Source organism: Macaca mulatta, chromosome 10 (genome assembly GCF_049350105.2).
Source record: "Macaca mulatta isolate MMU2019108-1 chromosome 10, T2T-MMU8v2.0, whole genome shotgun sequence".
Classification (NCBI taxonomy): Eukaryota; Metazoa; Chordata; class Mammalia; order Primates; family Cercopithecidae; genus Macaca; species Macaca mulatta.
The window spans coordinates 29,848,563-29,874,702 of NC_133415.1; the positions used below are offsets into that span (position 1 = coordinate 29,848,563).

The 26,140-nt window shown below is 43.1% G+C and overlaps 2 protein-coding genes and 2 pseudogenes across 5 annotated transcripts in view; all 4 read right to left on the reverse strand.

The window, feature by feature from the left end:
• LOC114670549 (immunoglobulin lambda-1 light chain-like) overlaps positions 1–26,140 on the reverse strand; it is a 349,019-nt gene that overhangs the window by 140,933 nt on the left and 181,946 nt on the right. The window lies entirely within an intron of this gene.
• Positions 1–26,140, reverse strand: part of LOC106996055 (immunoglobulin lambda-1 light chain-like) — an 801,838-nt gene that overhangs the window by 122,177 nt on the left and 653,521 nt on the right. The window lies entirely within an intron of this gene.
• Positions 1,993–4,086, reverse strand: LOC114670551 (actin-related protein 2-like; annotated as a pseudogene).
• On the reverse strand, positions 3,792–4,337 carry LOC107000543 (ADP-ribosylation factor-like protein 5A pseudogene; annotated as a pseudogene).

A 26,140-nucleotide genomic window follows, 5' to 3' on the forward strand; every position in this document is an offset into this window, starting at 1 on the left:
AACCTAATACTCCACCCAAATACCAAATTCAAATGCATTATTTCACCTTGGAATAGTAACATTATAAAATGGAATTTCTAAATTATAACATATATACATAACACACCATTTTAACTGTCATGTTTACAGGCAGAATTATGAAATCAAAAACAAATTCTACATTCAAGAGACAAAATGATAAATGCTCTTTAAGAGTCCATTCCATCCGTTGTTGTCTTCTACTCCCACATTGTTAAATTATGACCAAAGGACCAAAGGCCAAATCAATCCCCAAGTCAATCCCATTTCCCTGAACGCAACTGCCAGCAGGTACTGACCCTACATACGCATCCTTTTAACAAGCCCCGTTCTCAAAAGGCTAGTGGTATTTATATAAGAACTTATTCCAAATTGACTCTAAAATCCACATTCCCAACATCTAGTGTGGGCTATTCATGTGTTCTGAGACATCTCCAACATGCAGGCAAACTTATCTGTTCATATTGAGGTAAAACAGACAAAGAAACACATTATTAACAGAAGCTACAGAATTAAAACTAATCTTTTACTGCTTATTTAAGCTAATTATGTATTCTTACAAAACAGAGATCCTCAGGTCAATAATTTGATTTTAGTCACCCCCAAATTAAGCCTCTTCTTTCAAAGCCATTATTAGTTTAGAAACATTTCTTTAAAAGAAAAAAATTATTTTTTTCTGGAACCTGTATTTTGTAATTAGTGTGATGCAATTTCTTTTTATTTTTCAAACTTAGAAATAACTCATGTATGGGTACTATTTGATATTTTTTTCAGATACCAAGAAATACCGACAGGATTCATCAATAGGATTTTCTGACACTGGCAGGAAGGTCTGCTAACATTTACAAAACACCAAAGACTCCTCTTTCAAACTTCAAAGATGGCTGAGAATTAACAGTTATGATTAGTTTTTCAGTACAAATTAAAAATTTAAATCTTGATTTTTTTTTTGGCCAACATTTTAAATTTCACTCTACTTCAGGTTTCAAATCAAAACAAACAAACAAAAAACTAATGAAAATTACTCAACCAGCAACAAGTCCCGTATTCCAATGTTATTTTTAAACCAATTATAACCTACTGCCAGTAACTACTTGAAAGTACCTGCTTCCTTTATTAAGCACTGGTCAGTTACATAAAAGAATAATTTGCAAGGATGATACCTGGCAATGGGTTACCTTAATGCTTATGGAATAAACAGAAGCATTATCAAAACACCAGATCTTAAGCACTTTTAAACCTGTAATTTGAATTGCCAAAGGATTTTTAAGTGTTACTTTTCCATTAGTAGATTGTAGGGAGTCTAGTCCCAGCTAACATGGTTGATTTTAAAATACAAATCCCTAAGCCACATAGTAATGGAATACTACACTTGTGCTTTTTATATCATATGGAAACAGCTCCAGGCGGAGCACAAGAAGAAAACCTGTCAAATCAAAGTACAGTAAATAAAGTTCCTCTATGTACTCCAGTGAGAAAACCTCAAAAATCAGAAGACCATCCACTGTCACCCATCCCCAACAAAAAATCACCCCAAAACACTTTAGTTTTGAACCTAAAATTTCCCTAAGATGTTCACAGAAGCTTTAAGGTAATTAAAGCCGCAGCAGTACAGTTGAAAGTGCCACACTACAGAGGAAATGCCCTAAAGGGTTCAGCAGCTGCCCACCCATCCCGAACCACCCCGCATCTCAGTAATATGTAAAAGCTCCTGTTAAAAGATTTTTTCTTATGGTAATAAAGGCATACTACCTAGTGTGCTAAAGATTACAACTAGCAACATTAGAGCAGTAAAGTGAAAATAGGAAGCCTACAGGAATGATCTAAATGCCTACTTAAAAGAAACAAGGACAGGATCCTAGCCCTCTTGTCTATGTAGGGAAGGAGTAGAATGAAACTCAGATTTACCCACATTAACAAAAATTTAACAAAGCTTTCCCAAGACACCAGAATAAAACTTGACCTTTCCAGTCTAAAAGGCACAGAGAGGCCTCTACCATGTCCTGAAGTTGAATGAGTTCAAAGATTGGCAATAAAGGAAAAAAGAAAGCATTATGGGTATGTTGGGAACAAGCTTTGGAGTTTTTCGAACAGTCACACCAAGTTTCTCCAGCACACGGGCACCCTTTTCCTGGTACTCTTGTCGGGTCATCCAAAAGTTGTCTTTGTCTTTCATGGTATCTGCTAGAACTGCACCACCCAGGAATACCATGTGCTTTCTGCTGGGTGGGTCTCCAATGTGGATCTTAAATTTAGAAAGTTTTTCCACATCACCTTTTGAAACTCATTCTAAGTAAAGCTGTTTTCAGTTCTCTTTCCAACCGTGCAGGCAGGCCAGGATACATAGCAGACCCTCCAGAAAGCACCATGTATTTGTAGGATTCAGATTTGGTATCAGTGTCAGCTGCCTGAATTGTGTTAAAAAGCAATTCAGCAACACCAGCTCCTTCAACATTGATCAAGTGAGGCTGAAATAAAACTTCTGGGGCTTCAAATCTCTCTCTGCCGATTTTGATGACATGACCTTCTGGGAGTGTGTAAGATTCAACTACTACTGTGGTTTCTAAGGCCAGTTTCTGCTCTTGCTCAATATTATATCCAATGTAACAGTTTTTCTTTAATCATGTGAACCGTTTCAAAATCAGCAGGGTGGTTGAAGGCGTATCCTCGCAATAGAAGCAACCTGCTTCTATTTATATCCCTCCCAGCAATATCCGGTCTCCTGGTAAGAGGAGGGAGAGAAAAACCTTCATCTATTGGGCATGTGAGTCACACCATCTCCAGAGTCTATGGCTACATCAGTCAGTAAACCTTGAGCGTAGAGTCAGAACTGTCTGGATGGCTACATACACACTGGAAAACTGCTAAGTTTCAAACATTACCTCTACAGTCTTCTGTTTTGGTTGGGTCCATAGCAGGTTCTGAGAGTAACATTTTACAATTTCTGGTATCCGTATTAAGTTTCTCTGCTCCAAACGTGTAGTCCCACAGGTGTTTCATGTCATTCCAATTTCATACTATGCCATTTCCCACAGGGTAGTTAACTTCTAACATTAGTCGTAATTCGCTTGCCTCATCACCAACCATAAGATCCTTGTTCAGGGCCGGGTGCAGTGGCTCAAGCCTGTAATCCCAGCACTTTGGGAGGCCGAGATGGGCGGATCACGAGGTCAGGAGATTGAGACCATCCTGGCTAACATGGTGAAACCCCGTCTCTATTAGAAAATACAAAAAAACTAGCAGAGTGAGGTGGCAGGCGCCTGTAGTCCCAGCTACTCGGGAGGCTGAGGCAGAAGAATGCCGTAAACCCGGGGGGCGGAGCTTGCAGTGAGCCGAGATCCGGCCACTGCACTCCAGCCTGGGCGACAGAGCAAGACTTCGTCTCAAAAAAAAAAAAAAAAAAAAAAAAAAAAAAAAAAATCCTTGTTCAATGTTTCCCACTTTGGTGGTTGATCTGGTAACAGTTCTTCTAACCAAAGCTGGGAAGATGTGTTCTGGAAAGTTAGGGCCTGCACATCCACACTTCACAAACCCGGTGCCATTGTCGCACACCACCACCTTCCTGTCCTGGCTGTCCATCCTCCGCCAGGGGGAGAGCCGCTGCCACCCGGCCGTTTTCTCTTCTTCCTCCTCCCTCTCCCATCTTTCGTTTCAAATAAGTAGTCTTAATTTGTCCTCCTATAGAAAAAGTTTAAATCAGTTTATTATAAATATATCTAAACCATTAATTTTTGCAGCTTTCAGGTAAAGTCCAGCACTTCATTTATACAAAGTCAATGAGAAGAGGTCAGTAGAGATCTAATCTTAAGTCAAGACATCATCCATTCAAGTCTTCGGCACAATCCCTCGCCAGTTAGAGCACATCATGCCTGGATATGCCACTGGTGATCTTTAACAGAAGGTAGCTTCAAAAACTTGCCGATTTCTGCTACAGTCATGCATTCTTTAACATCTTGTTTATTAGCTAAACTCAGCAATCAGGCTTTTCTTAGGTCCTCAAGCACTAACATTTTAGAGTTCTTCTCTAGTTACAGAAATCCTCTCTGTACTTCCCACACTATTACAAACTCTGTGTTAGTATAGTAGGTGTTCCAGGAAGAACCAAGAGATTCTTGGCTACCAATATCCCACGTTAGGAAACGTGTATTATTAATCACTCTCTTGTACATGCCTTCCTCTTGTAGGAGATATATGTACAACTTCATTCAAACAAAACTGGTAGAGAATGGTAGTTTCCCTGCATTATCCAGCCCAACAATGAAAACTTTGTGCTCCTGGTGATGGAACAGTCTCCATGTTCTGGTGAAGAAAATTCTCATTCTCGGGCAGCGGACCCCTGCTCCAGACACCCGGGCTGCCTGGCCTCCCCTGGCTCAGGCTGACTGGGGAAGAGAGAGACGCACTGGAGCCTCTGCCGCTGCCCCGGCCGCGGGCCTGCTTCTAGAGAACCGGAGGCAGGCCAAGCCCAGGCCGCCCTGCTGCGGGCAAGACCCCATAGCTGTGGACGCGGGACTGGCCTGGCTCGCGGACATTGCCGCCACGTTGTCTGCGATGAGCCTCGTGGGCCAGCGCCCTCCCCCAGCTCCTCTAGGGCAGCTGCACCGAAGTAATTCTTTTTCCAACACACAAGGTCCCTTGCTTACCTAACAGGACCAAATGAAGTGAAAGCATGTTAAAACTGTAATCCACTATTCAAACATTACAAATGTAATTCACGCATACCACTCTACATGCAACGATGCAGTACTTTCAACATTTGAATCCATACCACTCTACATGCAACGATGCAGTACTTTCAACATTCAATTTTCTATGTCAAGTGTCCTATATAATTAAAAAACTATCAAGATTTCTCTTTTCTTTCATCAATGAGTTTGGTCTATTAAAACAACACAATAAACATAATAGACCATGTGACAGCTTCCCAACATCTATCTATCTATAAAGTTTGTATAAGATTAAATCTCACAAGAAGAAACGTAAATATAAGTAAAATAGAAGAAATGATTTAAAAATCAAAACAGATCATATACGGGCTTGTGTAAAACTTACAAATGCTTCAACAAAGAATTACAGTTTGAGAATTTTAAACTGTTCACGATATGCTTTGGAAGCAAGCATATACTGGTAGAAATGTGACAGTGAATAAAATGATCGGGTAATATAAATGAAAAATGGCCTCAAATCAGTGGTAGTAAGTAACCAATGTGAAAAACTGGATGGAGAATTAACTGCAATTATCTGTATTAAAATAACTTCTAGATTTCTTATGTAACTCAAAGTAGAACTACCATTCGATCCAGCAGTGACACTGCTGGGTACCTACCCAGAGGAAAAGAGGTCATTACATGGAAAAGACAGATGCATATGCATGTTTATAGCAGCACAACTCACAATTGCAAAAATATGAAACCCATCAACCATATGCCTATCAATTAAAAATGCCCATCAACCAATGAGTAGATGAAGAAAATATGGTATATATACACCGTGGAATACCAGTCAGCCATAAAATGGAATGAAATAGCCTTTGTAGCAATTTGCTGGCGGCAGCCGGAGGCCATTACTCTAAGTGAAGTAAACTCAGGAGTGGAAAACCAAGTATCATATGTTCTCACTTGTAAGTGGAAGCTAAGCTGTGAGGATGCAAAGACTTAGAATGATGTAACGGACTTTGAGAACCCGGAGGGAAGGGTGGGAGGGGGTGAGGAATAAAAGAGTACATATTGTGAGTGCTGTGTACACCAGTCAGGAACGGGTGCACTAAAATCTCAGCAACCACCACTACAGAACTTACTCATGTAACCAAAAACCACCTGTATCCCAAAACTATTGAAAAATAAGAGAGTCCTCGATGCAATAGGAAGGTATGCAACATAAAAAGAGTAATTGACCACATGTAGCTGAAAAAATAAAAAATGATTTTTCAATGCAAAATGAATGATTGTTGTACAAAAGGCATTAGTTTGTCATGACAGATACGAGTGTGATTCTATTCACATTGCATTGCTAGGGTGAAACGGACACAGACATTATACAGTTTGGGTGAATGTGGTATTTTTCTTGCCTAATTCAAACAGATCTTGTACAAGGAAAGATACTCTTATATAAAACCGAATTTGTTTCCACACATATTCCATTTATTCATCGTAAAGGAGACTGAAAATAGCATTCACAAAATGTAATATAAACTATGTAATAAACGTGACACGGTAAATTTGGAATTACAGTAATCAGAAACTTCAAATTGAAAGAGCAATGAGATGATTTTATGGCCTGTATATATAGACAAAAACTAATGAAATTTATAGTATCTAATTGTGGTGTGAAGTGTGGGAAAACTGGTACTGGTACTATTACACAAAATTAATGAAAATAAGATTTTTGCCGGGCGCAGTGGCTCACGCCTGTAATCCCAGCACTTTGGGAGGCCGAGGCGGGTGGATCACCCGAGGTCAGTAGTTCGACACCAGCCTGGCCAACATGGTGAAACCCTCTCTCTACTAAAAATATAAAAATTAGCCGGGCGTGGTGGCACATGCCTATAATCCTAGCTACTTGGGAAGCTGAGGCAGGAGAACCGCTTGAGCCTGGGAGGCGGAAGTTGCAGTGAGCCAAGATTGCACCACTGCACTTCAGCTTGGATGACAAAGTGAGACTCCATCTCAAAAAAAAAAGAAAAAAAAAGTCATATTTTAACATGCTCATTGATTTTGGATCAGCAATTCCAAATCTCAGAAGCTGTCAGAAGTATGCTTAATTGCCCATAGTGATATATGCTCAAAGGCACTCATTATAACATTATTTATGGTGGGTGAAGATGAGAAAAACCCAGGCTATCTCTTGGTGGTGGTGAATGTTTTAAACAAACCAACAGAAAATAACACTTCCCAAGGGAACATTCTTACAGTGACTATGAGCTAAAACTTGTGACATTCACCACTTCTAAAATATGTTGAGCATGTTTAATACATAGTTGCACTGTGAACTCATTAAATATTTGCAAAATCGTAAAAAGAAAACGTATGAAAATAAAAGGAAAGGTTACAATATAAACAAACATAACTCACATTTAATTCACTGTTCTGATTAGCAGTGCAGTTATTTATATCGGTAATTGAGCTTAAGACTATATGCATGCTTTTTCTTCTTTCACATTTTTATTTTTAAAATAAAATCGAATATATTTAAGTGAACAGCCTGTTTTGATTCATATATATTAAAACCTTCATATGTATTTGTATATATACATATACATACACATAAATACTACAGTCAAACTAATGAACTTATCTATCTTCTCATATAGACAACAGCATCTAAAATATACTCACTTTGCAAATTTCCAGTATACAGTATTATTAACTATAATCACATAACTGCAACTTTGTACTTTTGACCTACAGATCTCCTTTTCTCCCACCTCCCTGTCTCTGGTAACCACCATTCTACTACCCTGCTTCCATGTATTAAACTTTTTAAGACTCTGGCCGGGCGCGGTGGCTCACGCCTGTAATTCCAGCATTTTGGGAGGTCGAGGCGGGTGCATCACCTGAGGTCTGGAGTTCGAGGCCAGCCTGACCAACACGGAGAAACCCAGTATCTTAAAAATACAAAAAATTAGCAGGGCATGGTGGAACATGCCTGTAATACCAGTTACTGTGGAGGCTAAGGCAGGAGAATCGCTTGAACCCGGGAGGCGAACATTGCAGCGAGCTGAGATCGCGCCACTGCACTCCAGACTGGGCAACAAGAGTGAAACTCCATTTCAAAAAATAAAAAATAGAAACAAAATAATACTAATAATAATGGAAGATCTACCTCAATACCCCACTGTGATCAACACACCACTATAGTCAATGGGCAGATCATCCAGACAACAAAAAATCATCAGATAAGCTGTACTCTATATCGAATGGATCTAACAGAAATTTACACAGGTTTGTATGATTCCACGACTTCACAATGCACATTCCACTCAGTAGCACATAGATTATTCTCCAGGATAGGCTGTGTGTTAGGACAAAAAGCAAGTAACGGCACATTTTTAAAACTGAAATCATATCAAGTATCTTTTTTGACCACAGTGGAATACTACTAAAAATCTGTAACAGCAGTAACTTTAAAAACTGTACAAATATATGAAAATTAATATACTTGCTCATGAACAATAAATGAAAAAATTAAAAATTCATTGAAACGAGTAAGGGAAATTAAAAATTAATTGAAACAATAGAAACACAACGTAAAACCTGTGGGATGCGGCAAAAGCAGTTGTAAGAGGCAAAGTGCATAGCTATAAATGCCTAATCAGAAAAGTAGAAAGATCTCAAATAGCCAACCTCATAGTACACTTCAAGTAATGAGAAAAGCAAGAAAAATCAAACGCTAAAATTAGTAGAGAGAAACAAATCATAAAGATTAGAGAAGAAATTTTAAAAATAGAAACAAAAAATTACAAAAAGACAAAGGAACAAAGAGCTGCGGTTTTTTTGAAAAAAAAAAAAATCAAAATTGACAAGGTATAATGAGCCTAGGAAAAAGAGAAAACTGCAGTAAAATCATAGATGAAAAAGGAGACATTACAATTGATTACACAGAAACACAAAGGATCGTAAGAGATTACTAAAAACACCTATATACAAACGAATTGAAAAACCTAGGAGATAATGAATACATTTCTGAAAACAGCAATTTCACAAGCTGGAATAACAAAAAACCTCAACAGACTAATAAAGTAATGCAATTAAAGCAGTAATAAAAATCTCCCATCAAAGAAAAACACAAGAATTATGGTTTTACTGAATTCTACCAAACATTTTTTAAAAACGTAATGCCAATTTTACTCAAAATATTCCCCAAAAAATGAAGAGGAAGGAGTAATTCTAAACTTGTTCTATGAGGTCAGCATTACCCTGCTACAAAAACCAGACCAGGACACGACACAGAAAGAAAACCACAGGCAAATATCTCTAGTGAGCACAGATTCAAAAAATCCTCAACCAAATACCTGGGGATTCATCGGAGGAATATGAGAATGATTCAACAAACACAAATAAATGTCATACATCACATTCAGCGAATCAAGAACAAAAATCATATCATGTCAGCAGATGCTGAAAACGAGTTTTAAATAAAATTCAACATTCTTTCATGATAAAAACTCAAAATGAGTACAAAAGGAACATAGCACAATAAAGGCCATATATGGCAAACTCAGAACAAACATCGTAATCAAGGGGGACAAGTTAAAAGCTCTTCCTCTAAGATCTTGAACAAGTGTGGCTACTTTCACCACTTTGATTCATCATGGTACTGGGAGCCCCAGCTAGAGCAATTACACAGGAGAATGCAATAAAACCCATCCAAATTGGGAAAAAAAGTCAAATTGTCTATGTTTGCAGGTTACATGATCATATACACATAGAGAACCCTAAAAATTCCACAAAAAAACCTACGAGAAATAAATTTAGTAAAGTTGTAAGACACAACATCAATATACAAAAATGAGTAGCACACACAGCAATAGTGAAACACATACGAAAGAAATCAAGAAAGCTGTTTCATTACAGTAACTACCCACCCCCTCCAAAAAAAAAAAAAAAACAAACAAAAACCAAAAAACAAAACAAACAAAAAAAACCAATGATACCTAGGGATAAACTTAACCAAAAAGGTGAAAGCTCCTACAATGACAACTATAAAACATAGATCAGGCCGGGCACGGTGGCTCACGCCTGTAATCCCAGCACTTTGGGAGGCCGCGACGGGCGGATCACGAGGTCAGGCGATCGAGACCGTCCTGGCTAACACGGTGAAACCCCATCTCTACTAAAAATACAAAAAATTAGCCTGGCGTGGCGGCAGGCGCCTGTAGTCCCAGCTACTCGGGAGGCGGAGGCAGGAGAATGGCATGAACCCGGGAGGCGGAGCTTACAGTGAGCCGAGATCGCGCCACTGCACTCCAGCCTGGGCGACTGAGCGAGACTCCGTCTCAAAACAAAAACAAAAAAACCATAGATCAAAGACATTAAAGTAGACACAAGTAAACAGAAAAATATCCCACGTCCATACACTAGAAGAATAGTGTTAAAATATCAATACTCAATGTGATCTACAGAATCAATGCAATTCACGTTAAATTACAAAGACTTCGTTCATAGAAATAAAAAAAAAACTATTGCAAAATTCACATGGTAATGCAAAACACCTCAGATACAAAAATAATCTTGAATAAAAAGAAAAGCTGGAGGCATCACACTACCTGATATCAAAATATGCTACAAGATATACTATAAATCCACAGTAACTACAAATCTATAGTATGATATCAAAACAGCATGGCACTGTCAAAAAAAGGGGCAGGGGAGAGACAGAGACAAATGACAGACATAAACAGAATAAAGAACTCAAATAAATTCACACATTTACAGTCAACTCATTTTTAACCTGCGCATCAACACCACACCTTCCGGAGAGCAATCTCTTCAATAAACTGTGCTAAGAAACACTCAACACCCACATGTAAAATAAATCTAGACAATTATCATACACAAAAATCAACTCAAAATAAAGATTTAAATGTAGGACCTGAAACTATATGACACTACCAGAGAAGAAAATATAGGATAAATGCTTAATGAAATTGGTGAGGACAACGAATTTTCAGACAGACATCAAAACTACAAGCAACAAAAGCAAAAGTAGACAAATGTAATTACATTAAGCTTAAAAGCTTCTGCAAAGCAGAGGAAGCAGTCAGTACAATGCAGAAACAATCCAGATAATGGAAGAAAGTACTTGCAAACTATGCAACAGGCAAGCGATTAATAAACAAAATGTAGAAACACTACTTAAAAGCAAAAATACAAATAATCTAATTTAAAAATCAGAAAAAAATCTACCAAAAACCTGTGTCCCCCCCCATTTCCCCAACTTCTTTTCCCAATTGCCTTCGGCCCCCTTCCTCTTGCCACCCCTTTTTCTTTCTCCATCTACCCCCAAACTGTTTCCCCACCACTTTTCTGCAAAGCCCACTCTACTCTCCCGCTCACCACCCTTTTCCCCACCATCTTTTCCCCTCTCCGCGGCCACCCTCTTTCACCCTATGTGCTCTCATTCCCGTTTTACTCCTCCATCTACCCAAAAACATTTTCCCCCGCGTTTCCCAAAGCCTTCTCCCCACCACTCCTGCTGCTCACCACCCACTTTTCCCCCTCCATCTACCCAAAAACTTATTTTCCCACCATCTTTTCCCCACCCTGTCTGCAACGCCTTCTCCTGCTTGCCATCCTTTTTCCATTTGGCACTCACCACCCTCTTTACCCCTCCATCTACCCCAAAACTATTTTCTCCCCTCCTACCACTTCAGCTGCTGCTGCCGTCTCCGTGGCTGCCACCAACCACAACGAGGAGAGGTGCGATGTCACAGGCCCCAGCCTCCAACGTGGGGCACGTAGCTCTCCCATCTTCTCAACCTCTAGCCGGACAGGAGCAGCTCCCGCTGCCGGCGGCCCTCCTACCGCTCTTGCGGGGCTGCGGTCTCAGTCTCCACCATCTTACCACAGCGAGGCGAGAAAAGAGCCACAGAGCCGTGAGCTCCGGCCTCCTGCCTCCAGCATGTAGTAGGAGGTTGCTTCCTAAGCTAGAACGGAGCACCGCAGCCCACCCAAACAGAAAATCCTGGAACAGCCTGACTGCTCGCTGCAGCATGCTTTATATACTGAGGTCAGGCAATGGGCGGGGAGGGTGGGGGGGGGTGTCCTGGACTACATGTTCTGATTGGATGAGAGAAAACCTCTAGACCTACTCTGATTGGACTTTATTTTCATGCTCTGATTGGTTATTTTAATACTTGCTCTCATCCAATCAGAACATCACAATAAAGTCCAATCAGAGTAGGCCTACAGGTTTTCTCTCATCCAATCAGAACATGTAGTCCAGGAACACACATTGCCTAACCTCAGTATATAAGGCATGCTGAGGCGGGCAGTCAGGTCAGGCCAGGATTTTTCTGTGTGTATCTCCTGAGCTGTTCCATGCTAGCTTACGAAGCCACTTACTACACGCTGGAGGCTGGGGGCCGGAGGCTGGAGCCAGTAGCACTGCGGCTTGCCTCTTGCCTCGCCTTGCTGTGGTAGGTGGAGGTGACCGAGACCGCAGCCTCGTGGGAGTGCTGGGGGGCCGCCGGCAGCGGGAGCTGCTCCTGTCCGGCTAGAGGAGGAGATGGGAGAGCTAAGTGCCCCACGTTGGAGGCTGGGGCCTGTGACAGCGCACCTCTCCTCCCTGCGGTTGGTGGCGGCCATGGAGAAGGCAGCACAGCTGAAGTGGTAGGAGGAGAGAAAATAGTTTTGGGGTAGATGGAAGGGTAAAGAGGGTGGTGAGTGCTAAAGAGAAAAAAGGATGGCAAGCAGGAGAACGCGTTGTGAACAGGGTGGGGATAAGATGGTGGGAAAATAAGTATTTGGGTAGATGGAGGGGGGAAAAGAGGGTGGTGAGGAGCAGGAGTGGGGAGAAGGCTTTGGGGTAGATAGAAGAGCAAAAGAGGGGCCGGGCGCGGTGGCTCAAGCCTGTAATCCCAGCACTTTGGGAGGCCGAGGCGGGCGGATCACGAGGTCAGGAGATCGAGACCATCCTGGCTAACACGGTGAAACCCCGTCTCTACTAAAAATACAAAAAAAAAATTAGCCGGGCGTGGTGGCGGGCGCCTGTAGTCCCAGCTACTCCGGAGGCTGAGGCAGGAGAATGGCGTGAACCCGGGAGGCGGAGCTTGCAGTGAGCCGAGATCGCGCCACTGCACTCCAGTCTGGGCGACAGAGCAAGACTCCGTCTCAAAAAAAAAAAAAAAAAAAAAAAGCAAAAGAGGGTGATGAGAGCTCGAGAGGGGAAAGAGGGTGGCCAGGGAGAGGGGAAAAGATGGTGGGGAAAAGGATGATGAGTGGGAGTAGAGAAGAGCTTTGTGAAAAGGTGCTGGGGGAGAAGTGGTGGGGGAAAAGTGTTAGGGTAGATGGTGAAAGAAAAAAAGAGTGCTCACAGGGAGGGGAAGGCAGTCGGGAAAAGAAGGTGGGGGAAATAATGGTGGGGGACAAAGGTTTTGGGTAGATCTTTTTCTGATTTTTAAATTAGATTATTTGTGGTTTTGCTTTTGAGTAGTCTTGTTTTCTGTATTTTGTGTATTAACCGCTTGCCTGATGTATAGTTTGCTAATATTTTCTTCCACTCTCTGGATTGTTTCTTCGTTCTGCTGATTGCTGCTTCTGCTTTGCAGAAGCTTTTAAGCTTAATGTAATTATATTTGTCTATTTTTGCTTTTGTTGCTTGCACTTTTGATGTCTATTTGAAAATTCCTTGTCCTAGCCAATTTCATTATTTATCCTATGTTTTCTTCTCTAGTAGTTTCATAGTTTCAAGTCCTACATTTAAATCTTTATTTTGAGTTGATTTTTGTATATGATAAGATAACGGTCTAGATTTATTCTTCTACATGTGGGTGTTGGGTGTTTCCTAGCACAGTTTATTGAAGAGATTGTCCTTCCGGAAGATGTATTCTTGATGCCTAGTTAAAAATGAGGTGACTGTAAATGCGTGAAATTATTTCTGAGTTCTCTATTCTGATTGATTTGTTTATGTCTGTCTGTCATTTGTCTGTTTCTGTCTCTCCCCTGCCCCTTTTTTTTTGACAGTGCTATGCTGTTTTGATATTATACTATAGATTTGCAGTTACTATGGATTTATGGTATATTTTGTAGTATATTTTGAAATCAGGTAGTGTCATGCCTCCAGCTTTTCTTTCTATTCAAGATTTTTGAATAAAAAGTTGTTTCTCTTAGTGTATAAATATAGCTCCACTGCCTCCTGTTTGCATTGCTTCTTTTTTTTTTTTTTTGAGAGATGGTCTCACTCTGTCACCCAGGCTGGGGTACAGTGGCGCAATCTCGGCTCACTGCAAGCACTGCCTCCCGGGTTCATGCCATTCTCCTGCTTCAGCCTTACTAGTAGCTGAGACTACAGGCGCTCGCCACCACGCCCGGCTAATTTTTCGTATTTTTAGTAGAGACGGTTTCACTGTGTTCGCCTGGATGATCTCGATCTCCTGACTTCTTGATCCGCCCACCTGGGCCTCCCAAAGTGCTGGGATTACAGGCATGAGCCATGGCGCCCGGCCGCATTGCTTCTAATACGAAATCTGCTTTTATCATTATGCTGTTCACCTGAATCTAACACGTGTTTTCTCTCTGGCTAATTTTAAGAGTATTTCATCATCACAGATTTTTTTTTCCCCAATTTGAATACGGTGAGTGTTGCTCTATGTGTGTTTTTTTTTCTGTGTGTGTATGTGTGTGTCTGTTTGGGATTTGTTCAGCTTCTTGGATAGTGGGTTTGTATTTTTAACCAAACTTGGAACACTCGGATCACTATTTAAATTGTTTTTCTGCCCTCCCTCTCACCACACCAATTTTATCTCCTTTTATGCCTCTAATTATACCATTATGCCAATTTGATAATGTCCAAAAACTCACACATACTCCGTTTACTTTTCTCATCTTTTCTTTTTTTGGTAACTTTTCGGGGATAGCTTCCATCGCTACATCATTGTTCACTCATCTGTTCGTTCATAGCATCTACTCTGTAATCAAGCTCATTCAGTGTGTTTTTTATCAGGGACATTTTAGGTATCATTTCTTAAAGTTTAACTTGGGTCTTTATGTCTTATATCTCTGCTTAACCTGGTAAATCCATCCTCTACCCTCATAATCAAGTAGAATATAGTTACAAGAATTGCTGTTGTGCTCCTGCTTGCAAAGTTTATCGTCTGTCAAATTTCAAGGCCACTTTGGATTGATTAATTTCTTTTTGTTTCTTACAGCTTTTTGTTGTTGTTGTTGTTTATTTCTTTGCAGAAAATGTTGATGGGATGCCGACTGTGTACGTTTGTCCTTGTTGGATTCAGAATATATTTTGCATTTCTTTCTCTATTTTTTTGGATCCAGTAAAAAATATTTGAAAACTGTTTGACCTTACCTTGCTTTTACACTGTCTTAGTAGAGAACCACGCAGTCTTATGTGACATTTTCCCCAGTACTGAGGCAAAGCTCTTCTGATGAGTCAACTTGATGCCCCTTACCTGGGGCCTTTTCTCTTTCTTTAACTGTAGTGTGTGTGTGTGTGTGTGTGTGTGTGTGTGTGTGTGTGTGTGTCCTCTGAAGAGTGTTCTCTCAAGTGTCTTTGGGTGTTTTTTTCTCTTTCAAAGGGAGTTTCTTCACACACAAGCGTAAATCAGTGCATGAGTATTTGCAGACCTCAGAGTTTTCTCTCTGTATAATTCTCTCTTCTTCAATACTCTTACCTCTAGCCTGGTTTGGTTTGTTTTTTAGTTTTTGAGTTCCCTGGAGTCCTACTCTGAGAGGGAGAATTCCGTGCAGTAGGGGTTCATGATATACTCCCAGGAAAGACGTGTGGGAGGAATGACAGAGAATGTGTGACAATTGAGTGCTAAGCTAGAAGGCACTTTAAGGACATCCTAGGTTAAGACATGATTTTGGGATCAAGGCATCAGGCAGTCATTGCCGCTGAACTGTATTCTGAAGGGGGCACATTCTTATATGAAGCCATTCTTTGAACTCAATGGCATTTTCCAGTGGGGAAACAGCTGTAGAATCCAGGGCCTCCCTGCAGCCTTGGGTGGATGGAGGGTGGGTGAGCCCTGAAAAGGGGATCTAAGGGATTCTCAGTGCTCACTGTGAAAGGTTTCCCTGTTCAGAACATCAGGATGCTGTGAAGCTGGGGCTTGACGATCTCAGTGAAACGTAGGCAGTTCAGAAAAATAATCAGGGCATTTGGACCACAGAGTAGAGGCACTGACTTAGGTTCAGTCACCACATATGAGGAAATCCAGGGACCATGACCACTCAATGGCTGTCTCTTCCTGTCCTTCCACTCAGGTCATCTTGAATCAAGACACTCCTATTCCCAAGACACCACCAGGACAACCTGGTCCTGCCAGCCCCAAGTCCTCTCCTGACCCACCCTCTGCAGAGCCTGCCTGGAGGGCTGGAAAAAAGGGTAGCCTGGAGGGCTCAGATGCAGGTGAACTGGGACAGACCTGCTCACGGCTATGTCCACAATCCTGCTGGGGCTGGAGTAAGAGGGTGACACAGACAGAAAAAGGGTAGTTGTCTCATTTCCTCATCTGCCTGTGTCACTGTGGGATGAGTACCACTGCTGTCTGGTGATTGTCAGTAACAGTCAGCCTCGTCTTCAGTCTGAGTCCCGGAGATGATCAGAGTGGCCGTGTTCCCTGATTTGGAGCCAGAGAATCAGTCTGGGATTCTGAGGGCTGCTTGTTGTTACCACAGATGATCAGCACAGGGCTTCTGGTACCGAGGCTTCTGCTCATACCAGTTTGCATAATAGGTTCCTATGCCATCTCCCTGGCAGGTGATTCTGGCTGGCTGTCCCAAGGCCACAGACACTGCAGGCTCCTGAGTCAGCTGAGAGGAAACCACAGAGCCTGCAAGAGAGGACAGGAGAGGTATCTGAGGATGACAATCTTATTCCCAGAGCCCCACACTCTGCTTCACTCCTTATGCTGAGCTGAAGCTCAGGGCTAGGATGATCCCTGGTTCCATAGGGGCTGAGCCCTGGGAGGCAGCACATGTGCAGAGAGTGAGGAGGGTGAGCAGGGGAGGGGTCCAGACCATGGTGGAGATGCCCCAGAGGTCTGCCTCTGAGCCCACAGCTGGGGAGGGACCCCCAGGTCTCTCTTATTGTAGGAAGAGGAGTCTCTTCATGCAAATTTACTTCTGTTACCATTGTGTCTTTGTTAGGTGGCTCTGGTGAGTAGTGGATGCAAAGCTGTTCTCCATTCCCTAAAATATTTGCCCCAGTTCTTGTCTGAGCCCTGAGCCTGAGGGCCTTCTCTGGGTAATTTCTCAAGATCAGAAGGGCCAGGTGGGTTTCAGAATTTTACCCAATAGAAGGAGTTTCAAAGGAAGCAACAGTTAGGCCCTGTGCACTTGAGAACCGCAGGGGAACTTGGACTCATTAGGGTCCCCAGACCAAGGTTCACGGTGCCCCCTGGTGCCCATAGAATGAATGCAATTTTCTATAACTAAATCACAATGACTATGTATGAACCCTTAATACATGCCAGATGCCTTGGTGATTGTTTTACAAACATTACCTCAAGAAGACTTTCATAACATGGAATAGGATGATGCCAAGCCCTATGCTCAAGGCCCAGTGTTTATTAGGAAATCAGTATTGGGAGGTTAAATGTTTTCCCAAGTCTCTCCCAAACAGTACTGAGTGGAGTCCAGATTCCATCCAGGAGATGCACATCAGAGCCTAACTTCCAACCCCTCCCTGCCCTGCTTCCTGCAGCCTGCTCCATCTCCTCCTCCTTCCACATCCAAGGTCTTTGGGGTCCGTTTTGTTTTCATTTGCTAGCGCTTCCTTAATGAGATACCAAAGACCTGCTGGCCTAAAGAGCAGACACATCTTTTCTCGCAGTTCTGAAGCTGGGGAGTCCAGATAAAGGTGTTGGTGGGTTTGGTTTTCCCTGAGGCCTCTCTCCTTGGCTTGCAGGTCACTACCTCCTTGCTGTGTCCTCACGTGATCTTCCCTCTGCACACTTGTCTCTGTTGTCTCATTTCTGTGTGTGCAAATTCCTTTTCTTAGGAGGAAACCAGCCAGATTGGATAAGAAGCCACTCTCATGACCTCAATTTCACTCCTCTCTTTAAAGATCCTATCCCCAAACTCAGTCACACACTGTATGTTAGAGTTTCATTGTACAAATTTTGGGGACACAATTTAGTCAATAATCCCCTACCCTATAGACTCCAAAAATTCATGTCTTCCTCACTTGTAAAACACATTCACCCCATCCCAACAGCCCAAGTCCTTCACTAACTCGGCATCAGCTCTAAGACCCAACTCTCATTTGTATAAAATGTAAATCAAGTGTGAGTGATTCTCCAGGTGTGATTCATCCTGAGGATTTAAAGGATAACAGCTTTGGGGAGTTTCTCCTTCTGTCTGTTGCTATCATCTGGGTGTCTAGAAAATAAAATGCCTACTTTATTTGCCAAGATTGAAAGAAAAGCATGAGTCAGCATCAGCAACGTTTGTGAGTTCAATGCGGGGGAAGTCCCGTCTGTGCATTCTTGAAACAATTTAATAATCCAAATGCCCATGAAATTAAATTTAATAATCAGTAGGTATGGAATATCTCTGTCAGTGTTTAGAAAAGAGCTATAGTTGATACAGAAAACAAAACAAAATATACCAACAGTTGAATTGTTTTCAGAGTAGAATACATCCAAGTTAACGATGATGAATCATAAACAGAAATGGCTTAGTCCAAAGAAAATTAATCACTTGTATAGATATGAAACTACTAATTCCATTTTTAGCATTAAGCCTCAATATATATAATTTTTATTTTTTTATCTATTTTTTATTTAAGTTCTAGGGTACGTGTGTACAACGTACAGGTTTGTTACATGTGTATACATGTGCCATGTTGGTGTGCTGCACCCATTAACTCGTCATTTGCATTAGGTATTTCTCTTAATGCTATCCCTCCCCTCTCCCCACCAGCCCCATGACAGGCCCCGGTGTGTGATGTTCCCTGCCCCGTGTCCAAGTGTTCTCATTGTTCAATTCCCACCTCTGAGTGAGAACATGCAGTGTTTGGTTTTCTGTCCTTGGGATAGTTTGCTCAGAATGATGGTTTCCAGCTTCATCCATGTCCCTACAGAGGACATGAGCTTATCCTTTTTTATGGCTGCATAGTATTCCATGGTGTATATGTGCCACATATTCTTAATCTAGTCTATCATTGATGGACATTTGGGTTGGTTCCAAGACTTTGCTATTGTGAATAGTGCCGCAATAAACATACATATGCCTGTGTCTTTATAGTACATGATTTATAATCCTGTGGGTATATACCAAGTAATGGGATGGCTGGGTCAAATGGTATTTCTAATTCTAGATCCTTGAGGAATTGCCACACTGTCTTTCACAATGGTTGAACTAGTTTATGCTCACACCAACAATGTAGAAGTGTTCCTGTTTCTCCACATCCTCTCCAGCACCTGTTGTTTCCTGACTTTTTAATGATCACCATTCTAACTGGTGTGAGATGGTATCTCATTGTGGTTTTGATTTGCATTTGTCTGATGACCAGTGACGACGAGCATTTTTTCATGTGTCTGTTGGCTGCATAAATGTCTGCTTTTGAGAAGAGTCTGTTCATATCCTTCGCCCACTTTTGGATGGGGTTAATTTTTTCTTGTAAATTTGTTGAAGTTCTTTGTAGATTCTGGATATTATCCCTTTATCAGATGAGTAGATTGCAAAAATTTTCTCCTATTCTGTTGGTTGCCTGTTCACTCTGATGGTAGTTTCTTTTGCTATGCAGAAACTCTTTAGTTTAATTAGATCCCGTTTGTCTATTTTGGCTTTTGTTGCCATTACTTTTGGTGTTTTAGTCATGAAGTCCTTGCTTATGCCTATGTCCTGGATGGTATTGCCTAGGTTTTCTTCTAGGGTTTTCATGGTTTTTGGTCTAACAAGTCAGAAGACAGGTGATTTCTGCATCAATATTTTTATGTACAAATAGGAAACTTCTCAATGGTTACAAAAAAGTGCAATTGTCTTCTACTTAATGTTAGAATTCCTTTGTGGGGTCACACTGTTCTTGACGGTGGGAAAAAAAGAATGTTCCATGAGAGGTTTCCTCATACCTAAGAAAAGGGAAAAAAAGACTTTTACAGAAAATAATAATTTGAGGCATAAACACTTTTCCTGGAAACTTGCTTTGGGGTCTTTATATCTTAAAATCTCAAATTCTTTATTTCCTTGTCACATTCTGAATTTTACAGTCTTCATGCTTTATATAAATGTCCAGTACATTTAAAACTTCATTTACTTATCTGTTATAATCCCTAGAACTTTAATGATCTTGCATGTTTTGGTTTTAGATACCAGGCTCATCTTAGGACTTTTTTCTCTGAGCCTACGCTGGATTATTCATAACTTGGTACAAGCTGCCTTGACCATTTGCCCCTCCTTCTTCCTCTGTTTTGCCTCCTGGGGGGAGTCTATTCCTCATATACTAAAGCTCTCCCAAAACTCAAAGCAAATGGATAGAAATAAAAGTAATGAGATTGTGACACAGGGCTGCCTTGGGCAGACCTAAGAGCCAATCAAACAGATGACACACATATGTTCATATATATATACATATATATACACACACATACATATACACACCCACACACACATAGATAAAGACTCAGGCCACTATAGCAGGTGAAATACAGTGTTGCCCTTGAAGAGACCTCCACCTAGAAAATATGCTGGTGGACTTTTTGAATTTCAAATGACTCTACAAACCAGGGACCACGTTCTATAGGCCTTCCCTTGTCTGCCACATGTGTTTCTATGGCCACAGAACTCAGAGTGGTTTTTATAGTTTTAAATGGTTACATCATGAATGGCGTAAGTACCTGCATAATAGTGTCAGAGTTGAGTCTTGGGCACCAAAGACTAAAATCCTTCTTATCTGGACATTTAAGAAAAAGTTTACCGAATCCTAAAAAATACACAGTGCTGAAACATTTGAGAAAATGCTCCACTTCAAGCAGAATAGGTGAAATCAGAAATAAAAGTGTAACAAATAACATTTTAAAATCTGAAATATTGGCAAAAATTCAAACTTTCGACACTGTACTCTGACCAGGTATTTGTGGCTGGCGTTACAAACTGGTGGAACCCCTCTGGAGAGGAATCTGAGAACAATGAGTAAAAATTACAAGTACATATCCTTTTGACTCAGAAATTCAACTTCTAGAAATTTAATTTATCTTATGTTCATATTCACACATGAACCCAAAGAAGTCTGCATAAGGATGTTCACTGCAGTGTTATTTGTGAGATGAAAATCATGGTGATAACCGGTAGAGATGAGTTGGCTAAAATTCTACCGTGGAATACTCTGTAGCCTTAGAATGAAGGGGGAGTGCTCTATGCCTAGGGTGTCTCAGGAAAGAAGAAACAGTGCATGCATCGGATGATCTTTAACATTGAGGACAAGGAGAGGGGCCTCACACTTCACTCTCTCCTTTTCTGCTAAGCTCTCTACATCTGCCAAAGAGGTTAGGGACAGTGGCAGCCTCTCTCCAGTTGGGCCTGGCCACCTTCTCTGGCCTCTGGATGCATCCCAGCCCGACAGCTTGGCTGCAACTTTATGACCAACACATAGCCAGAACCACTGAACTAAGTGGCTCAGCAATTCTAGGTGCACCAAAGTATCAAGGTCACAAATGTGTTCTCTTAACATGCTGAATATTAGGAATGATTTTTACGGAGCAATAGACAATACCCTTTGGGTTTTAAAGTAAATTTAATTGTGTATATTTCAGGTACACAACATGGTGTTATTGGATACAAATATATTAAAATGGTTACTTTGTAATATAATCTATGTAATTGAAGTTCATGGGCCAGGCGCGGTGGCTCATGCCTGTAATCCCAGCACTTTGGGAGGCTGAGGTGGGCGGATCACAAGGTCAGGAGTTCATGATCAGCCTGGTCAATATGGTGAAACCCCGTCTCTACCAAAAATATAAAAATTAGCCAGGTGTGGTGGCGGGCACCTGTAGTCCCAGCTACTCAGGAGGCTGAGGCAGGAGAATCGCTTAAACCCGGGAGGCGGAGGTTGCAGTGAGCCGAGATTGCGCCACTGCACACCAGCCTGGGTGACAGAGCAAGACTCCATCTCAAAAAAATAAAAAAGTTCATAAAAACCAAACTATATATGAGGTTGGTACACAAGTAATTGTGGTTTTTGCTATTGATAGTAATGACAAAAACTGCAGTAACTTCTGTGCCAATCTAATGTAATAATGGCTATGCTTAACAACTGGCTCAGAAAATATAAATTTTGAACCCAACTCTTGTATGAATATTTTCTAAATTCTTACCATTAGTAGATTAATAAAGGTTTCAGCAACAGAAGTGTTGACACCCATGGAGATTAGAAATGCTGGATGTCAATGAGAAAGCCGGGCTGACTCAGGTTAACTCTTCCCTGGGGAGCCATATTGGAACTCCCATCCTGTGTGGAGACATCTGCTTGTGGGGAGTTTCTAGGACAGGGACTCAGTGATATGAGGAGCAGGGGATTCTGAATGAACACTGAGCCCATCGATAAAATTCTCCCCAGCTCAGCAACCTTAGGTATTGGGGCAAAGAGCAGGAGCAATAAAAAGAAAACAGCTTCCTTTTTGTTCCTAATCCCTCAGAAACATCTTCAGATCTTATCTTAGCGGTCACTGCCTCAGGACAAAGGTGCAGGAAATTAGCTCAGCCAGGAGGGCCATCCTCCCTAGAGCGTGGTGGACAGAGAGTTGAGTAAGATGCGGTTTCTGGAAACTCCCGTAATGGCTTCCGTCCAGATTGGGCTGTACAGCGTGGGAGATGGGGGTGCAGTTAGAGTGAGGCTGTTCCTCAAAACAGCAGGGACTGCAGCAATCAGGAAGCTCCTCGTCACTGTCCCTGCATTTGAAGAGCTAAGAAGAGTTGCACATTCAGGGACCACAGCACAAAAGCAACAGGAAGCTTTCCCTGTGCTGGATGAGAAACCACAGAGCAGGTTTCCTTTTGGACTTCATGGTCGAAAAGGAGAGGAGCTGAGAGAGAAGAATTCTCGAGGCTGTGCTGCAGGAAGCCCCTTGCACTGGGTGAGGAAGCATCTTCAGAGCAAGGAGGAAACCTGAGAGCCCAGGGCAGGTTTTGGTCTCATTTCCCTATGAACTTGGACCACTGTGGAAAGTGATGCTGGTTGCGTATGAGTAACAGTAATAATCAGCCTCTTCCTCAGCCTGGAACCCAGAGATGGTCATGGAGGCTGTGTTGCCAGACTTGGAGCCAGAGAAACGATCGGGGACCCCTGAGGGCTGATAAATCATGAGTTGGGGGGCTGACGTGATAAATCATGAGTTGGGGGGCTGTGCCTGGGTGCTGTTGATACCAGGAGACAATGTTATAACTCCCAACATCACTGCTGGTTCCAGTGCAGGAGATGGTGACCGACTGTCCAGAGGAGCCAGATACTGAGCAAGGCTGAGTCAGGGCAGACTGAGCCCAGGACCCTGGAAAGAGGGAGAAACACACACTAGTGAGTCAGTGCTGGGCCCAGGTGAGCCTGAGGAGCAGGAGACCAAGGATTAGGTCCCTGAGGCCCCTTCCCTGGAGGCATCACCTGTGTCCTGAGTGAGGAGGGGGAGGAGGAGCAGAGCCCAGGCTATGGTGATGTCCTGAGAGCTCTGCCTCCTGAGACCCAACACTGGGCCTGCCCCCAGCCCTGTGTTATCTCTTCTGCCTCAGAGTAGGGTGGGGCTTCCATGCAAATCTGCATCCTGAGCTCCTCTCCCCACCCCATTCTCACCTGGTCCTGGGCTCAGAGACTTCTGCTTCCCTGGACAGCAGGGCTTAGCCGAGGGGATTGAAACTTCTTGACATGGATCTCCTGAGATTGAGCCCGTGACAGTGCTCGGGAAATGGAGCCAGCCTTGGGGTCCCTCTCCTTCCTGTCCTGGGGTTCACAGTGGTTCTGGCTGTAGAGTGCTTAGTACTTCCTTCCATTGTGTGTGGTCCAGTGTGAGGACAGGGCCCAGAGCGGCTGGGAGAGACCCCAGCGCCCCCTTTCCCAGGACCACAGGCCCCACAGGGACCCCTCAGTCCCCCTCAGCCCTTCTAGGGCTCCTCAGGTCGGCTGGGTCCTCACACCTTGCTCTACCGTCTGTGTCTGCAGAGGCCTGAAGCTGCTGCTTGAATAAACCTGGGGTTGATTTATTGGCTTTTTTTTTTTTTTTTTGAAATGGAGTGTGGCTCTGTCACCCAGGCTGGAGTGCAATGGCACAATCTTGGCTCACTGCAACCTTCACCTCCCAGGTTCAAGCGATTGTTCTGCCTCAGCCTCCTGAGTAGCTGGGATTACAGGCATGTGCCACCACGCTCTGCTAATTTTTGTATTTTTAGTAGAGACGGGGTTTCACCATGTTGGTTAGGCTGGTCTCGAGCTCCTGACCTTGTAATCTGCCCACCCTGGCCTCCCTAAGTGCTGGGATTACAGGCATGAGCCACCGCACCCAGCCTATTGGCCCTTCTAGAAATGCATTTATGGGGGCACAACAGATTTAGGACCCAAGACTGCCTCTGTCTCTTTAGGGAGAGTCAGGAGGAAGGAGCTCCTGGGACCGCATACCCAGGGTGAAGCCCAGCAGGGACCTTCCAGACCCAGGCCCGCGCTGCCCCTAGTGGCCACAGAGGGAGGAACCCGAGGCCCAGGAGCTCTCCTGAGTCACAGCTGACAGCCCCTGCCCTGTACCCCCTGCCTTCTGGTTCCCTTCCCAGCTCAATCCTAGGCCCCTGGTCCCTTCTCATCCCCTCCACGCTCCCTCCCCCAGGGTGGAGTGCGTCTCCCACACCAGGGCTCCAGATGCTCCTCCTGGTGCCTGTTTGCTTTTCCCAGAGGGCTGTCCCACCGGTTGGTGTCCATGAGGCAGCTGTGGCTCAGGGCTGAGGAAATCTCACACATGAAATAAATCCATCCCCAGCAGGCGGGTGGGACAGGAACATGGGATGAAGAGAAAACCAACTGATTCCTCAAAATGTTGACAGAAAAAGCATGACATAGAGGAGGCAGCGCTCATGAAGGCTGTGACCAACCTCTTGAAAAGCACTGGGGTGGGGGTTGGGGGGTCCCAGGCCAGAGGAGCTAAGGAAAGGGGCCTGGGGTTAGGATTGGGTCAAGGCCAGGACCAGGAACCCCTCCTCAGGGCGCGTGCGTCCCTCAAACTGTGACCGGGGACTTTCCTTAGTCCTTCCCTTTAGTGCACACTGAGTACCCCTCAGCCCAGAGCCGGGCGCCTCCCTGAGGTGAAGCCTCCCCACACAGAAAGCGGCTGACCCCATGTGTTCCTCAGAAACTCCTGGGTTTGGGGTAAAGACTCCAATCACGGTGACTTCTCTGTCAGAATAGAAATGTAAACGCCCTCTCAGGAGATGGACTTTGGGTTCTGCAGTGTGAGTGCTGGCGGCGGGGGTGGGAAATGTTTTGTGTCACTGTCCCTGTTAGAAAGCAGAGATTTCTAACAGCACAGGAGAGGGGAGCCCTGGGCAAGGGTGAGAGGAGGGAAGAGTGGGCTCAGGGGCTCAGGTGAGAAAGTATGTGGTGTGGGGAGGTGACAGCTTTGCATTTGAGACTACTGTTTCTGCATGTGTTGTTTAGATATTTATGTGCTATTTTGCTGAATAAATAGTTGCAAGAAAATAATGTTTCCATTTGAGCTAGCACTAAAATGGAATTAGGTCAGTGACCAGCTCAAATATCAGTGATCATTGATTGACTGTGGAGCCAGTGGCCTGGATCCTTTTCCCCTGAGAACACTCCAGGAGCCCAGGCACTCCCTGCAAAAAGGAAATCTCTGGTCTTCAAGATACGCCACCTTGTCTTTTCTTCCATGTTCTGTTAGCACCAGGAGAAAACAAAGACCCTACCAAAGCTATTGGAGTCGCCAACCTCATTGAAACTCTCCTGGATGTGTGTGTCTACACAGAGGACCAGACACAAAAATCAGAAGCACTTGGTGAATCTGTTCTCACTGCAACCCAAGCAGCAATGAAGAGTAGCAAGGTTCTCTTCCAAATTGTGGTTTCTGCAAAGATTTAGTCTTTTTTTTTTTTTTTTTTTTTTAATTCAAAAATCTTGTCTCTTAAAAACTGAGGCCTGCAGGGACGTGTTCACTGGTTCATGTGATGGGTAATGTCTCCAGAGGGACTGCGTCTGTCCCACATTTGCACTTTTAAAAGTCACTAATTTAGACATCAGGCATGTTTGTAGAGCACAAGCTCTAATCAAGTATATATGGAAGGATGTGCTATGTAACCAAGGGAAAAAATTGGAAAGCTCCACAATCCCCTTCACGTCTAAACCATGTGGTCCGTGTTGAGGAGGTGCACACAGATGAGGAGGCAGCTGAGACTGAGGGCTAGAGACCCCTCCTTTACAGCCACAGCTTCCTTTATCTTCCTGCTCCATCAGCAGA